At 43.8% G+C, this 17063-nt stretch overlaps 1 protein-coding gene across 1 annotated transcript in view; it reads left to right on the top strand.

The window, feature by feature from the left end:
- The window catches only part of LOC121291157 (transcription factor HIVEP3), a 370482-nt gene that overhangs the window by 53850 nt on the left and 299569 nt on the right, over positions 1-17063 (top strand). Inside the window, exon 2 of the mRNA XM_041212244.1 lies at positions 15729-15839. The gene's annotated coding sequence lies outside the window, so the exon portion shown is untranslated. The remainder of the gene's footprint in view (positions 1-15728; positions 15840-17063) is intronic.

The raw sequence follows: 17063 nt of genomic DNA, 5'->3' as shown, positions 1-17063 counted from the left end.
TTTTTATTATTAAGAAAAGATCCAATTCCCTTTTGAAATTAAAAATTGAGACTGATTCCACCACTCTTTCAGGCTGTGTATCCCAGGCCCTAACAACTTTGTGTTAAAATAAGTTTCTCCTCTTCTCCTCCTGGTTCTTTTGTCAACTGTTTGAAATCTCTGTCTCCATGTTACTGCCCCTCAGTAACATTGTTTCAAGGTCAGGTCAGGCCAGGCCAGTCCCTGATTCCGCATACAAGCTATACTCAGTGTCAGTTGTGGCTTAGTTGGTAGCACTCTTGATTCTGAGTCAGAAGGTTGTGGGTTCAAATCCTGTTCCAGAGATTTGAGCAATTTCTCCATATGTACTGTATCAAAACCCCTCATGATTTTGAATTACCCTATTAAATCTCACTTTAACCTTCACTGCTCCAAAATGAACAAACTTAGCTTCTCTGGTCTCGGCAGATAACTGAAGTCTCTCATTTTTTGAATCATTCCAGAAAATCGCCTTTGTGCTCCCCAAATCGCTTTGACATCCTTCCTAAAAAGTGGTGCCCAGAATTACACACAATGCTGTAACTAATGACATATAAAGATTTTGCATAACTTCCTTGCTTTTATACTCCGTGTCTTTATTGCTATACTTCTCTTCAGAAGAATAAAGATTAGACTTAATTGAAACCTGTTCAGGATATATTTACATGGCAAGTTTAACTATGGGGCAAAGTTGCTTTGGCTTTGCACCTGATGCTAAACTTGTGAAGTCTGACCCCTGAGCTGAATCTGGAACATAGTGGAGTAGAAACACCTTCTTCAGAAAGTCTCACTTTACATTGTTTCAAGGTCAGGTCAGGCCAGGCCAGTCCCTGATTCCGCATACAAGCTATACTCAGTGTCAGTTGTGGCTTAGTTGGTAGCACTCTTGATTCTGAGTCAGAAGGTTGTGTGTTCAAATCCTGTTCCAGAGATTTGAGCATAAGAACCTAAGCTGATCCTCCAGTGTAGCTGTGAGGGAGCACGACACCTTCAGGGATACTTGGTTTTGGATGAGATATGAAACTGTGGAGCCCTATGCCCTAGTGGTGGCCTGTGCCTTCAGGAGAGGATGGGGAAAGCCATTTAAGCTGTCTTGATCGCCCTTCCGTAGAAAGCTAACTCCATTCTGTATATAAACTATATACTTCAGAAACAGGCCATTCAATGAGTCTGTGCTTGTTTATACTCCACATGAGTTTAACTCGGAACTTGATTCGGAGTGAGGTTTGCCTTCCATTTGGGAAATCCAAGGCCTTTGTTGCTCCTAGTATATGGCAGCTCTGGGGAGCTGCACAGATAGGAGGGAATTCCTTTGAGGTTGTTGACTATCTGCTCTAGATAGCTTTCAGTGGTGTCATATGGGCAAGTTCTGGGCCAATGTACCTTAGCTGGGGGTTCACTCAAACAAGCCGGTCCTCTCGTGTCCCTCCTAAACCGCAGGTACATCAAGCTTCCTCTTTCCTGTGTTGACACCAAGTCTCATTGCTCTGTCTCCTTCTCTAACCCATCACGGTCTGGTGACCACTGGCAACTCTGTGGAGTTAGCCTCAACTCATTTTTCTTGGACTGTCAACAGCAGGAGAATTTATTTCCTCCTCCCATCTCCTTTCAGGCTGGGTCTTAAGCACAGATGACACAGGAAAGGATGGTGCCCAGATTCAAGTGATGTCCATGGCCTTTTGTCCTCATGGGCTCTTAGTGATGAGCTCCAGAGCTACTGGGACCACACGTTTTAAAAAAAAGGTTAAAGCTGTGTTCTCCTAAAATGTTCATAAATCTCAAGGTTCTGGTACTGACAGATCTTGATGTTCTGATTTAGAGTCCAGCCATCAATGAATCAACTGTGCTAACAACAGCCCTTTCCAAACCTCCAAGCCCACAAAATCCAAACAGTACAAACCAGCGAGTAATTGTAAATAGAACTGGGTTGTCTGTGCTTAATTGTCAAGACATGCCAAGGACTCACAGGCTGGATATGATACACGAGTATTCCATAGTTTGGACTCCTCAGCCTTATTCATCCTGCCAATGATTAGCAGCTGTATTAGTTAATGTGTCACTCATTACTAATAACTAGAATCTGTGAGCACAGGGGCTTTATGGTGGTGCTTTAGTATCAAATGCCATGTGTAACCTGACTGATTCCTGGGATGGCATGATTGTCGTATGAGGAGAGATTGGACCGATTGGGTTTATATTCACTGGAGTTTAGATGCATGAGAGGGGATCTCATTGAAACATATAAAATTCTGACAGGGATGGACAGACTGGATGCAGGGATGCTTGCGGGGGGCATTCTGGAGCAAGGGGTCACAATCTCAGGAAATGGGGTGGACCATTTAGGACTGAGATGAGGAGAAACTTCTTCATTCAGAGAGTGGTGAGCCTGTGGAATTCCCTACCACAGAGGGTTGTGGAGGCCAAATCACTGAATATATTTAAGAAGAAAACAGATAGATTTCTAGACTCTAAAGGCATCAAGTTGCATGGGGAGAGAGCGGGAGTATGGCATTGAGATAGAGGATCAGCCATGATCGTATTGAATAGTGGAGCAGGCTCGAAGGGCTGAATGACCTACTCTTATTTGTATTTTTCTATGTTTCTATGTTTGTAATCTACAACAGTTTAAGAACAAGTTTCCTGATGTCTGAGACAGATTCCTCAGTTCGGAGTGGTAGATAAAATCATCATCTGTCTGCATTGATTGAAAGCCGACAACTTTGTGTTATTTAACAGATTGCATTTCCAAAGGTGTTGGAAATCTGGAACTCACTCACCAAAACACTTTTGAGGCTGGACGAACTGAAAATTTCAAAACTGAGATTGATACACAAAGTCTTTAAAGAGGAAGTAGATAGATTTTTGAAATATCGGGAGTTGAGGGCTATCAGGAGCTGGCATGAAAGAGGATTTGAGGCCTGGGGCAGATCAGCCACGGTCTTATTGAATGGCACGGCAGGCTTGAGGGGCAAAATGGCCTACTCCTGCTCCTATTTCTTATGTTTTTATGATAGGTTTTTGTTAGGTACGGCGTTTGGAACAAAGGCAAGTAAATGGAGTTAAGATACAGAATAGCTGTGATCTAATTAAATGGTGGAACAGATTGGATGGGATTGACTGGCCCACTCTTGTTCTTATGTTTGTGTGTCCCTGTAAAAGACCCCATGGCGTTTTGCAGAGAAGAACAAGAAAGTTTTCCTCTCCTGGCCAATATTTACCCTTCAACCTGTATCACTAAAAATATTCAAAAAGCAGAATACTGCAGGTGCTGGAAGTCTGAACTGAATGTACAAAATGCTGGAAGTACTCAGCAGGCCAGGCAGCACCTGGGGAGAGAGAAACAGAGTTAACGTTTCATGTTGAACTTCAGAACTCCAACCTGAGAACGCATGTAATTTTTTTTGCACTTTTCAACCTGTTTGCATCCTTGTCCCTCCTATGTAACCTCCTCTTACCCCCCCACCCCCCCAAACTCTGAAATTCTCTACACCTCTCCAACGCTACACTTCTCTCTTTCATGATAGTCCTTAAGACCAATCTCTTTGACCAGGCTTTTGATCACCTGTCAATATCTCTCACCTGTCCCAATATGGTGTCATATTTTGCTTGATAACTATCCTGTGAAGCAACTTTAGGAGGTTTTACTACATTAAAGGCACTATATAAATGCAAGTTCTTGGCTGTCAGTTGCCTTCTACAGAACTTTGCTGGCCACTTAGAAAATGTAACAGTCGTCCAGTGGTTATATTAATTGACTATTAGTCCAGAGATTGAACTTCAAATCTCACCATGGTGTTTTAAGAATTTGAATTCACTTTAAAAAAAAAATTGGAAGTAAAATGTATCTGTAAAAGTGACCATGAAGCTCGCAGATTGACATAAAAATCAGCTGGTTCAATAATACCTTTTAGGGATGGAAACCTGCCATTCTTACCTGGTTTGGCCTATATGTGGCTTCAGCTCCACACCAACATGGCTAAATCTTAATTGCTCTCTGAATTGGCCTACAAGCCAATTGCATCAAATAAGAAGACTTCCTTGGGGAAACTAGGGATGGGCAATAAATGCCAGCCTTGGCAGCCTAACATCCCCATTTTAAAAAAGAATCCAGTTTTTCCAGTACTAACAGATCTCGGTGTTCCCCACCAATCAGGCAATAGCGCGGAGAGCAGCCAGTTTTAAACCTCCAGGTGCCAAAAGAAGAAACGCTGGCATGAATAGAAATAAATGGCCTGGCCTCCACGGACTGGATTTAAGGCCTCATTGGGTTAGAGACGGCTGAAGGCCGACAGTTTGAAAACCCCTGCTCTGATCTGTGAAGCACTACTGAGGCACGAAGAGCTGTAGTTCAGATTTTTGTGTTGCAATTGATGGTAAATCTGTTCTGTGTGCAGCCCCTCAAGCTGTAAATCTCCAAATGTGAGCACATAGCTTTTTCATGTCGAAGTTGCCAGTGTAAAATAGTGCAGCATTATTCACCATGCTTTCTTTCAAAGAAGGGAATGATGGAGAAGAAAGATAAAGACCTTGTGCTTATTGACACAAGCTTAGTATTGTCTGCAAGGCTCACTATATCATTATAGAGCTATGTTTTTAATTGATGGTCACTTAGGCCAGAATTTTATGTTCGGTGCACCCGACACACACGAACGTAATACGACACACGGTTGCGTCGGGTGTGCTTCCCGACGTCATTGTGCACGCGAGCGATATTTTGTTCGGCAGGCACGTGTCAGAGTCGGCTGCGTGCCCGCCGATAATTGAAAGGCCAATTAAGGCCATTAACAATCCAGTTCAATTCAAATTTACACTGCCCGTCCGGCCTTTACATTTTTTAGGAAACCTCATCCACCAGTGGGGTGAGGCTCCCTAAAGCTATTAAAGCTAAATTAAATAAAAACATTATTTTGAAGTTAAAAACATGTCCCATCTTATGCGACACGGTCTCAATTTTTGTAGCCTTTATTAATTTGTTTAAAAAGCGCTTCAATCTCCCTGAGGCAGCTCCGTGCGCTCTTTTGCGTCCATGTGCGAAACTGCGCGCCAGGCCCACTCTCCCACTTCCCCCCACTCGCACAGGTAGTGCTCAGCGCTGCCACTCATGACCCACGCAGGGTGAGCCTTAATTGGCCCACCCTCATGAAATCGCAGTGTGGAGCTGATCGCGGGTGGAGGTCGTTCTCCTGACTGCCCGTTCCCACCGAGTCCATCTGACGAGGGCAAAATTCTGACCTTAATGTCTCAGAAAGAGTGCAGAGGATGTGGCAGGCTGGTAGTTTGGTATGGCATACATGGACAGAGGTGATTGTGAGAGATTGGAGTGGCCCTCTGCTGATGAACTGATTATGGCTGAAATTCAGAAGAGTTTGTAGAAACTTTGCGATTAACCATGTGTATGGCACTGTATAAATGCATGTTGCTGTTACCATTCTTCAACGTGGTAGGCTTAGAAAAAGTCAAATGAGGCCATTTTCTCCACTGAAATGGAACAGGGGATACTGTAAACGTGCAGCAGCTCAGTCAGCAACTGAAACAGGGAGACTAGAATGCGCATCAGAATGTGGACAGGCTGGGCAGACCTTTGGGGAAATGGTTGTGAGAACAGCAGGTGACCACCTTTGGAAAGAAGGACTTGCATTTACATATTGACCTTTATGACCACAAGATGTCCCAAAGTGTTTCACAGACAATGAAGCACTTTTTAGCCACTGTTGTAATGTAGGAAATTTGCACACAGCAAGCTCCCACTAACTTATCCATCTCTTAACTGTTTTGTAAATGTTTCCAGAGTATTTGCCTCCATTCTCTTCCAGCTGACAATCACTCCTTGGAGATAATTTTAATCTTAATCACAGTGAAATAAAATAGTAATGTACTCCATTTTACACCTTAAACGAAGGTGGTGGGGTGAGGTTGGGGCTGTGATGGAATGGTAATAAAAAATATCTGCTATCACCTCCACCCGGTGATATAAGTTAAAATTGCTCCGCTTGTGTGAAGAGTTTCTTCATTTACCTTTTCCATACAATTTACAATCTCATTATAAAGTCACAGCTCAGTCACCACCTCTCACGGGTGTTAGCTCCAAGCTTCACCAGTCACCCTTTTCAAAGGACCTGAGTGGCGAGGGACAGGCAGAGACAGAGAGTGAGGGGCGGGCGGAGACGGAGAGTGAGGGGCGGGCGGAGACGGAGAGTGAGGGGCGGGCGGAGACGGAGAGCGAGGGTCGGGCGGAGACGGAGAGCGAGGGACGGGCGGAGACGGAGAGCGAGGGACAGGCAGAGACAGAGAGTGAGGGGCGGGCGGAGACGGAGAGCGAGGGACGGGCGGAGACGGAGAGCGAGGGTCGGGCGGAGACGGAGAGCGAGGGTCGGGCGGAGACGGAGAGCGAGGGTCGGGCGGAGACGGAGAGCGAGGGACGGGCGGAGACGGAGAGCGAGGGACGGGCGGAGACGGAGAGCGAGGGTCGGGCGGAGACGGAGAGCGAGGGTCGGGCGGAGACGGAGAGCGAGGGTCGGGCGGAGACGGAGAGCGAGGGTCGGGCGGAGACGGGGAGCGAGGGACGGGCGGAGACAGGGAGCGAGGGACGGGCGGAGACAGGGAGCGAGGGACGGGCGGAGACAGGGAGCGAGGGACGGGCGGAGACAGGGAGCGAGGGACGGGCGGAGACAGGGAGCGAGGGACGGGCGGAGACAGGGAGTGAGGGATGGGCGGAGACAGGGAGTGAGGGATGGGCGGAGACAGGGAGTGAGGAATGGGCAGAGACAGGGTGTGAGGGATGGGCGGAGATAGGGAATGAGGGATGGGCGGAGACTGGGAGTGAGGGATGGGTGGAGACAGAGACTGAAAGACATAACAGGGATCCGGTCACCTGTGTCATCACAAGATTTGTCAGTCTCCCTTTTTGGAAAGGGAGAGGGAGGGAGAGAGACAAAATTCACTCTGTAAGAATGCAACACATCAAGAAACACTGTGGAAGATTAAGCAAATAAATAATTTAAAGAGACAGCACTGCTTTTATTGCCCTTACAAAAAGTTGCGTTATTAAGCTCTCATCAATCACTCCACCACTTTGCTGTTGAAAGTTGCTAGTTCTCCCGTCAGGCTGAAGGTTTTAATGTAAGTCTTGTTATTGGCAACAGCACTGCAGAATATGTTTCAACCTCTTTATTTGTGAATCTCATGATAAATGTTACTAAGAAAATATTCGTACAATCATCTAGTTTTCTTTGTTGCAGAAAAGAAGCATTACAATGAGTTCTCAGTTACACCACTCAGGCACAGAAAGACACCCAATTGACCCATGCTGGTGTTATGCTCTACACGAACCTCCATCCCTACGTTGTCTAACCATGTTAGCGTATACTTCTATTCTTTTCTCCCTAACGTGTTTACATAGCTTCTCCTTAAATGCATCCATGCTATTTGTTACAGATTCTATTTCTCTTTGATATATGATTAAAATTCTGTTTCAATACACTGTGTGACACATGTTTCTAGGGCTATCTAAGCCCTGTTGCGCAACTCAGGGGCCTTTGGGGATTTGGGGATTGAATTTGTCAAGGGAGCTGTATCTTTACTTCCCCAAAAAGGACATGTTGACTGCCCTGCCTCTTGCATCGCATTCAATATATTGCCTCTAATACACCATTTGGGAAGCTATATGCCAGGAGATGGGACTGACATTTGTCTGTCTCTATGAGGAACATTGAATTTACTGGCTACAAAAGGTCCAAGATCCATATGGTTTGCCTTCGTCATCCTGGTGCTGCGTGTTACAACGATAGTAGAGCAGTCAACCTCTATCAATCAGCCCACAACGGAAGTTCAAAATGTAAACTCTGTCAGGGTTGGAGGAATAGGGTCTGGTACATACAGGGAAACATGCGACTAAGTACAGGGCCACGCATACAGCGATGTAAGAAGGCACGTGACCCAGAACTAGGATCAATCTAGAGAGGGACAGAGATGTGAAAAGACCTAGGATGGAGTCAGCTCCATATCTGTACCCTCTACTGTATATATGTATATAGTTATGAGTTGTTAACAAAGACTTGTTGTTAATATACTCAAGATTATGAAACCTATTTCATGGTGTCCAAACCAGGATTTTTCATGGTGGCAACGGTGGGATCAAAAACCCTTATGCTCACAAGAATGCAAAAAAAAGACACCTTCAGTGGATCCTGAACTGAAGCAAACTCCCAACTGAAGCTACAGATGTAGAGAAAATTCACCCAGAAATAAAAAGCTCCAGAGAGACAAGAGCCTGGAAGCAAAAGGTAGAAGTTTTACTCCAGCATAAGACTCCATTGAATCTCACTTGGAAGTCCAGCTTCAGCAAGGGTGAGATAATTTTTTAAAAATTCCAGGCCTGCCAGTCCTGAGAAACCCCTTTTCATTAATTCAGTCAGAAGCGCCATTTAAAACAAACTTGTCACTAATCCCGATCTCTGACTCTAAGTTCAAATGCATGGCTCCCATGTTTGGCAAAGAAAAATAAATTAAATTAATAATTAATTTTGTCTGCTTTGGGTACCTCATGACCATCTGATTTTCTGCAGTTCTTTGCCATGTGTCCTGACATGCAACACCATACTGCTGATTAAATTAACTTGGCAGCCAGCTGATCCACATGGCCATTGTGGAGTCTTCATTGGGCTGCCGCCATTTTGGAAAGCCCGCTGAAAACTGACAAGCACAGGAGGATTCATCGTTCGGTGGTGAATAGCGACACCATCTTAGAAGATTGTAATCTCTCAAAGCTGCACTCACACTTTTGAAGATCTTCAAATTGATCACAATTCTGTCTAAATGAAAAAATCAAAAGAAGATCAAGTGAATACACTTCTTTACTCGATTGGGTTGATTTTTTTCCCTTTATTCTTTCATGGAATGTGGGTGCCACTGGCAAGGCCAACATTTGTTGCCCATTCCTAATTGCCCTTGCTAGGTCATTTAAAAGGGCAGTTGAGAGTCAACCACACTGCTGTGGGTCTGGAGTCCTGAAGGACGTTAGTGAACCAGGTGAGGTTTTTGCAACAGTTGATGATAGTTTAATGGTTACCATTACTGAGACTAGCTTTATATTCCAGGTTTATTAACTGAATTCAAATTCCACCAGCTGCTATGTAGGGATTTGAACCCATGTCCCCAGACCATTAACCTGGATCTCTGGATTACTAGTCCAGTGACATTACCAATATGCCACCGTCATTGCACAACAAGCTATGAATGAGTCATTTGCCAAATTTAATAATGTTTAAAAATCCTTTGCAGTTCATTTCCGCCTGAGATCCAATAAAATATTGGAGGGAGCCAAATTTAATAAGAGAGTCCAACTGCCTGGGCAACCTGTCGATTCCTTCATAACTTACCTCTACTGGCTGGCAGATGGATGCGAATATGGCACTTTAAAGCCTGAGCTCCTCCCAGGCAGAATCATGGCGGTTGTTGCAGATGATTCACTCTCTGACCTCCTACAAGCTAAAGAAGTTCTTACCCTGGACAAGGCAATAGCTAGTTAGGCTGTCTATGTGAACAACACAAGACAATCATAAGGGGAGAGAAACCGACTCTCAGTCCACCATGTCAGGTCACAGAAATGCAGGGACTCTCTAAGTCAAGGAAAACTACTTATGAACTGCCCAGCAGAGCGACCTTGCCAGCGCTGCAGTGTGAAGCACCTCACAGGAGAGATCAGTGCCCTGTGAGTCCGGCCCAATGTTTCCACTGCAACAGGCAGGGAGACTTTGGTAAACTGTGCAAAACCCCAGGACCACACAGACATTGCAAAGGTAATCCACGTGGTTGAGACCAAAAACCCTGAAGACACACATCTATGGTCCTTGGGTGACATCAGTGAATGCGGCTCATCATTTTGGAATTCTGACATCCTGGTAAATGGTCATCTAACCAATTTTAAATTAGATTAAGGTGCCAGTGTGACAGCCATGTCAGATGATGAACCATGGCTCCAAGGCCTTTGGATTCGAATTACAGACACTCCACTTTATGGAGAAGGGGGTGTCTGACTCCCAGTCGTCGGCATGATCCTTGAACCACTGAGAAATGGCAACAAACGGATCTTTGAGTGATGTATTTTGTCTGGAGTCAGCCTTTCTCTCTTCTGAGCAGGGATGCCTGCGTAGCCCGAGATTTCCTCCAGACGGCAGAAGATGTCAAGACTACCTTTGTCGTTATCCAGCCAGAACAGCATGATCCTGAGTCCTCAAAAGACTAAAGTGTATTCAGTCTCTGATTTCACCTGTGATCTCTTCTCTTTTTGCAGAGCAGTTTTGTCCATTATCATTATCATTCCAGATCCTGGAAAGTTCCCAATGGCAAGTCCAAACTACTGCACATAAAATTACCATAGCACCTCCGGTGGAAGTGGTACCAGAGAAGGATCAACAGTCTGAGGAGCCTCTACTTCCAACCACAATGGTGGTACAGTTGCTAGACATACCAATCACTGTGCACACACGGCATCTTCAGCCAGCGTGCCAGAACCACAAGGGATGCTGGAACCTTGTAGCAGTCTCGCATCATCAACAACAAAAAACAGAGATGAGCATGCTACTCAATTTCCTTCTTGCCACAGGAACGCCCTACCTCAGCTTCAGGGACCTTCCCGATGGCCCAAACGGAAAAACAAGGAAAGGCGCTGCCAAGCAGATGAATACCATTTTCATCAACCCCTCGAGAAACGATCAAGAGTAACAACAACGTACTGCCAAACCCGCCAGACCAACCAGGTATGATTTAACATCAAGCAATGGAAGAAATGGTTGAAAGCATACCCAAATGCCAGTCCAACCTCCAAGTCAGCAACAAGAACCAGAGCCTACCACCCTCCCGACAGGACGGTGAATGAGATGTGGAAGGGTTATAAAGCTTCCAACCTTCTGAATCCTTAATTTCAATGACTTGAAGGGGAGAGTTGGGGTAGTGAGAATGTTGTTGATGTTATTACTGTAATAGCAATAATGTTGGAATAGCTTTAAGGTTGTAACAATAAGGTAAATGCACAAGATTTATAACAATGTAAGACTTGAAGTAGACCAAAGTAACTCTATATCCATGGGTTAAAGATTTGGGGGAGGTGTAGTATGAAGGTTTGGTACATACAGGGTTAATGTGGGATTGAGTACAGTATCACCCACACAGTGATGTAAGAAGGCACTTGACCCAGAGTCAAGGTCAGTCTAGAGATGGACAGAGATGTGAAAGACCTAGGATGGAATCAGCTCCATACCTGAACTCTCTACTGTATATATGTATATAGTTATGAACTGTTAATAAAGATTTGCTGTTAATACACTCAAGACTACTTCATGGTGTCTGAAACAGGATTCTTGTGTTGCTTGTGGGCTCCCAAAGGCACTCAGTGCCTGATTGAGGGACCTGGGCACCAGAAAGGGGGGCGCTTGCTGAGAGCCACCCCTTGTCCTTGCTGCCAAGACCCCTGCCCCATGATCTCCACTTAACGACCTGTGCCTGGGTCCATGACAATCTGAGGCCTTGGGTGGGTGCATAACTGGCAGCAGCCACCGCCTCCCCAGTGATGCTGCCTATCAATGAAGAGCTGCCTACCTCTGATTGGCAGGTAGCTCTTGACAGGGTCCTTGATTGCAGGGAAGGCCTGATTGCCAGGTCTTCCCGAAAAGAGATGATGCGGAGCTCTTGCTGGCTCTCCAGCCAGTGTGTGAGACCCCATCGCCTCCATTAAATGCTGTCTCATAGGTCTAAAGTCACCTGTTTCTCCCAAGCTTGCAAAACTTACTGCCTCATCTCGATTTACTCATCACAAAATGTTATTTACTGAAAGAAATCTAGCTAAGTTGTTGAATCTGGGCCTCAAGTAAATTCTACTCCAGTATCACCTTCGCCTCCTCAGGCTGTGAAAGCTTCTAGCAGGGACTTCAATTTATCCAAAGGATCCAAGCTTTGACCCTCATTCACCTCCACTGGCTCCTTGTCTCATAGAGTGTCAATAGAAAATACTTGCACCTGTCTTTAAATTCCTTCAACTCTGCCTCAATACTTCTCCTTCAACCTTAAGCTCCAGCACCACTTGTTTCTCTGGCTCTGTTCAATTATTCATGCCTCCCCCTCCCTACTCTCCACTTCACTGTTAGCGATAATATCCAGCCACTAGTGTTTCCCACTCTGGAACTCTTGCCATATCTCTTTGTCATGCCATCTCACTTCCCTTCTTCCAAAGACCTTCTCGAAGTATGCCCCTGCTATTCGACATTTAGTCACATTCCTATTGCCTGCTCTGTGAAGGAGTGTTTTTCAAACTTTTCTCTTCGGGTCCTCTGTAAATATTGGCACATTCCCTGGGATCCTCCCAAGTTTTTGCACGCTTCTAGAGTCCCTCATGTAAATATTGACACATTCTTGAGAATTCCCCCTGCCCCAATTTCCAAAAAACACAATTTGAGCTACTCAAAGGAAGATAGTGGTTTCATTGCAGAAAACTTCTATTAGTAAAATGTGACAGAAATAACAGTCAGCAAATATAGAAATGTAATGAACAGACAGCAATCTGTGACTTTGCGTTCCCCAGAGATCACAGATTCCCTTAAGGCCCGACCAGTTTGAAAATCAAGGACATTCAGGTCAGAACATGGACTAATTGAACCCCTCTGAACCACTTTTGTATTTATTTAAATTGACAGCGTGGACTTGCTAATCCCAGAGCCATAAATTTCAAACAAATTTTAAAAAAAACAACCAAACTATTGAACGCTTTGGGATGATGTTCCATATGGGTCCAGGTGAACAATTAATGCAGAAGGAAGTTTTTGAACAGAGCGGCAGCGTTGCTTGGGGAGAACGTTTATATTTTAGCAAAGGAACTTATTTACGAGGTTACTGCATTAAGGCCATCTCTCTATCCTGCTGCCTTTACCTGTCCCCGCAGATATCAGTGAGACACGCCAAAATCAAAACTCCCAACTTTTTTCTAGAGAAGAGAAGGCGAAGGGGTGATCAAATTGAAGTCTTTAAAATTGTGAAGGGTTTTGTTAGGGTGGACGCAGAGATGATGTTCCCACTTGTGGGGGAGTCTAAAACATTCAATCCAATAGAGAATTCAGGAGAAACTCCTTTACCCAGAGAGAGTGGTGAGAATGTGGACTGCTATAAGATCTTGTTGAGGTAAATAGCATAGATGCGTTTAATTAAGGGAAAATTAAATAAGTACACGAGGGAGAAAGGAACAGGGTATGTTGATAGGGTGAGATGAAATAGGGTGGACGGAGGCTTGTATGGACCAGTTAGACTGAATGCTGGGCATTCTGTAGTCATTCTATATCTTAAGTGTTTTGGTGATGGGTTTCATGGATTGAAGCTGTTGGTTCTATGCAAGTTATTTCCTCATTGACAGTGACAAAACTTGACTATTCCCTGAAAATAGATGTTTTTTAGAATTAATCCTTAGCTATTAATTATAATAGCTTGACCCGCTTATCATCTTTTAATTGCAAATCGTAGATGAAGGTCTAATAGTTACCAGCAAGATTGGAATGAGTCAGAGAGAAGGTGAAAGAAATCTACATCTGATGTAAGGGTTTGGGGTGTGAATGGCTGTAGAATGATGGAGGAGTGGAAGACTGAGGAGTTGGACTGTTAAGAATTTCGATTCCATAAGGTTGCAGGGAGGAGGAAGGGATATGTAGGATGTGGCACTCGTAGATTAGAAGAAGCAAGGACATTCAGGAGAGCATTGGCTGGAGGAAGAAAGAATGAAAGCGCTTGAGCTTATTTAGTGTCTTTCACAACCTCAGGATGTGTCAAAGTGATTTGCAGCTATACTTCTGAAGTGTAGTCACCTCAGTGTAGGAATCACGGCAGCCAATTTCTGCGCAACAAGGTCCCACAAACAACAATGTGATAATGGCCAGATCATTTGTTTTTAGTGATGCTGATTGAGGAATTAATATTGTCCAGGAAACCTGAAGAACTGTAGTGCCAGAGGATCTTTTACATCCACCAGAGAGGACAGCAGTGGCCTCTGTTTAATGTCCCATTTAAAAGACAAAACTGGTGATAGTGCAGCACTCCTGTGGTACTGTACTGGCATTGGCAACCTAGACTTTGTGAGTAGTCTCTATAATGGGACTCAAGCCCACAACCTTCTGGCTCAGGCAAACATGCTATCAACTGAGTCATGGTATAGTAGAATCAATGAAAAGGTTGGACTGTTGCGAAAGTGAGAGTGCAAATGCACCCTGCAGCAGTCCCAATATGCAGCAGTATCTTAGAAAATGGCACATGCCGAAGATTGCCAGCAGGAGTGTTAGAACCTGTAAAATGCAAAAACAGCTGAATAGTTTCAGGAGAGAATATTTGTCAGAAATGTTATCTTTACTCTTTTCCAATGCAGTGTATTTTCAGTTTTGCTTGTTATTCCATTACTCGGTATTTATTATAGCTCTGCCTATAAACTCTGCATTGCACAATGTGTGACAGTGGAACCTGCTGTTTGTGTGGCTCCACAGATTGCACCGTAGAGAGGGTTTACTGCACTTGTTCTGTCATTTCAATTTAATCTTCAATAGGCGCAGGGAAAAGGGTTGAAGCAGAATTGAGGAATCAAAGGACAGGAAGCAGGGAATTATGCCAAAGTACACAAGTGCGTTGCGCAAGCTAATATTTGGTGATGTGAACAGTTAGATTGCTGTTTTAGGCCATGCCTTCTCAATAACTTGAACACATGCTAAATTTCTGTATTAAGAAGATGCCCTCTGGGTGTTCGAAGCATTTAACCCCTGAGAAAAGTTCCATTTCTGAATTTTGTACTCGATCTATAGTCAGGAGCTGCTGGAGGCTGAGGGAGTGGGTAAAAGAAAGAAATACTTGCATTTATATAACTTCATAGATGACCTCAGGATGTCCCAAAATCTTCTACATTGAATGCAATACTTTTGAGGTGTAGGTATTGTTGCAATGTAGGAAATGCAGCAGCTAATTTGCATTCAACAAGGGCCACAAACAGCAGTGTGATTATATGTCTTTAGTGCTGTTGGTTGAGCAATAAATAATGCCCAGGACACCAGCAGAATTCCCATTGAAAAGTTACATAGAATCTTTCACATTCACCCAAGAGGGATGAAAGGGTCTTGGTTTAACATCTCAGAAAAGCACCTTGACAATGTAGCACTCTCTCAGTGCTGGAAGTGGGAGTGTCAGTGACTTTTTTGTGTTCCAATCTCTGAAGTGGGACTTGACCTATGATCTTCTGGTTCAGAGGTGAGCTTGCTGTCAGTGAGCTATGGTTGACACCTGTGTAGGTTGAGTAGGTTGATAAGAAAAAGAACTTCAAACATAGGGCCACCCAGCAACTCAAAATTGTTCTTCCCTCCACAAATCCTTTGGTACCTTAAAATGGGAGTATGGTTGTCAATCTTCTGGTGTTGCCTTGGGGTCACCTGGGATTAATGATTAGCCTCCTGGACATTGTTTCTAGCAACTGGAACAAAAAAAATTGGGACAGTGGTAAAGGGGGTCAAATTATGGACTCTCATGCTTCAAATTCTATAGTTCTGTGTAAAACAAAAATTGTAGGCGCAAAGCCAACATTGTTGTGTAAGATGGATGTTCCAGCTAGCTGCATCATAATGCTGCCTTGTTGCTGACTTGCTTTTTTATATGATAGAAAAGCCATTTATTTATGTTAAAAATCTCTTCCTTTCTTGCAGTTCTCATTTGGGCTAACTCAGCACAAGTTGTGAGGTTCAAGAGGTATGACCTGTGACTCAAGTGATTGGTGGTTACTGTGACATCAGCCCAAAGGATAACAGCTGTGACAAGTAAGGCACTGTTACAGGGTTTTTTTTTACAGATTGTATACATGTTCATATCAAGCTAACTGTTGAACTGTGAGCTAATTTGAGACTGTTGCATTGAAGAGGGACAAGCTCCTGAACAAATAGGGGATGAAGTTTTGCTACAATGACACAAAGCTCTAGTTAGATCACATCTAGAGTATAATGTATAGCTGCATCTTTAGAAATGATATAGTGGCCTTAGAAGAAGTGCGATGCAGACTCACTAGAATTTTACAAGGCTCCAATATTTAGATAATGAGGAAAGATTACATAAACTAGATTTATATCCTGGAATATAGAAGGTTAAGGGGGTGATTTGATTGAGCATTTATACTTAAGAAAGGCAATAGAACATATCCAGGAACAATAGACCAGAGAGCTTAACACTGGTGTTAGGAAAGATAGGGAATCCCCAAAAAAGGAGGGAACAGAAAAAAATCTAGAAATCAAATATATAATTAATAGTCAGCATGGATTTTAAAAGGGAAAGTTTTGTTTACCAATCTCACTGAATTTCTAGAAAGAGGCAACAAAGACAGCTGATAAGACTAATGTAGTGGATGTAAGATATCTCGAGTTCCAAAAGGCCTTCGATAAGGTGTCATATAATAAACTAATGAATAAGATCACAACATGTGAAATCCAGGGAACCAGTAGCAGAATGGAGAGCTAGCTGGCTGAATACAGAAAGCAAAGAGTCAGGGTAAAGGGTCGCTATTCAGATTGGCAGATGGCAGAAGGTATTAAGTGGGATCCGACAAAGGTCAGTTTTGGGACGACTGTTTATGTTACAATAGACTGTGGAATCAAAATGCAAATTCCAAATTTGTGGATGACTCCAAAATTGGGTGGGTGGGTCGAGTCAATACTGAGGAGGACTGAAACAAATTACAAGAAGGTACCACAGGTTAATAAGGGCATTTAAAAAAAAAAACCAAGCATTGGATTTTATTCCTAGAGGGGCAAAATTTAAAAGTACCGAAGTTATACTAAACTTCAATCGAGCCTTGGTTAGACCACATTTGGAATACTGTGTACGTTTCTAATCGCTGTATTATAAATAAAGGTACAGAGACACTGGAGAAGGTGCAAAGAAAAGATCTTCAGGCATGATACCAACATTGATAGGTCATATCTATCACAAAAGGGTAAACAGCCTGGGTCCCTTTTCTCTCAAAGAGAAGGCTAAGGGATGACCTAATTGAG

This window comes from Carcharodon carcharias, chromosome 19, assembly GCF_017639515.1.
Source record: "Carcharodon carcharias isolate sCarCar2 chromosome 19, sCarCar2.pri, whole genome shotgun sequence".
In the NCBI taxonomy this organism is placed as follows: Eukaryota; Metazoa; Chordata; class Chondrichthyes; order Lamniformes; family Lamnidae; genus Carcharodon; species Carcharodon carcharias.
This window is presented reverse-complemented; position numbering and strand designations above follow the sequence as displayed.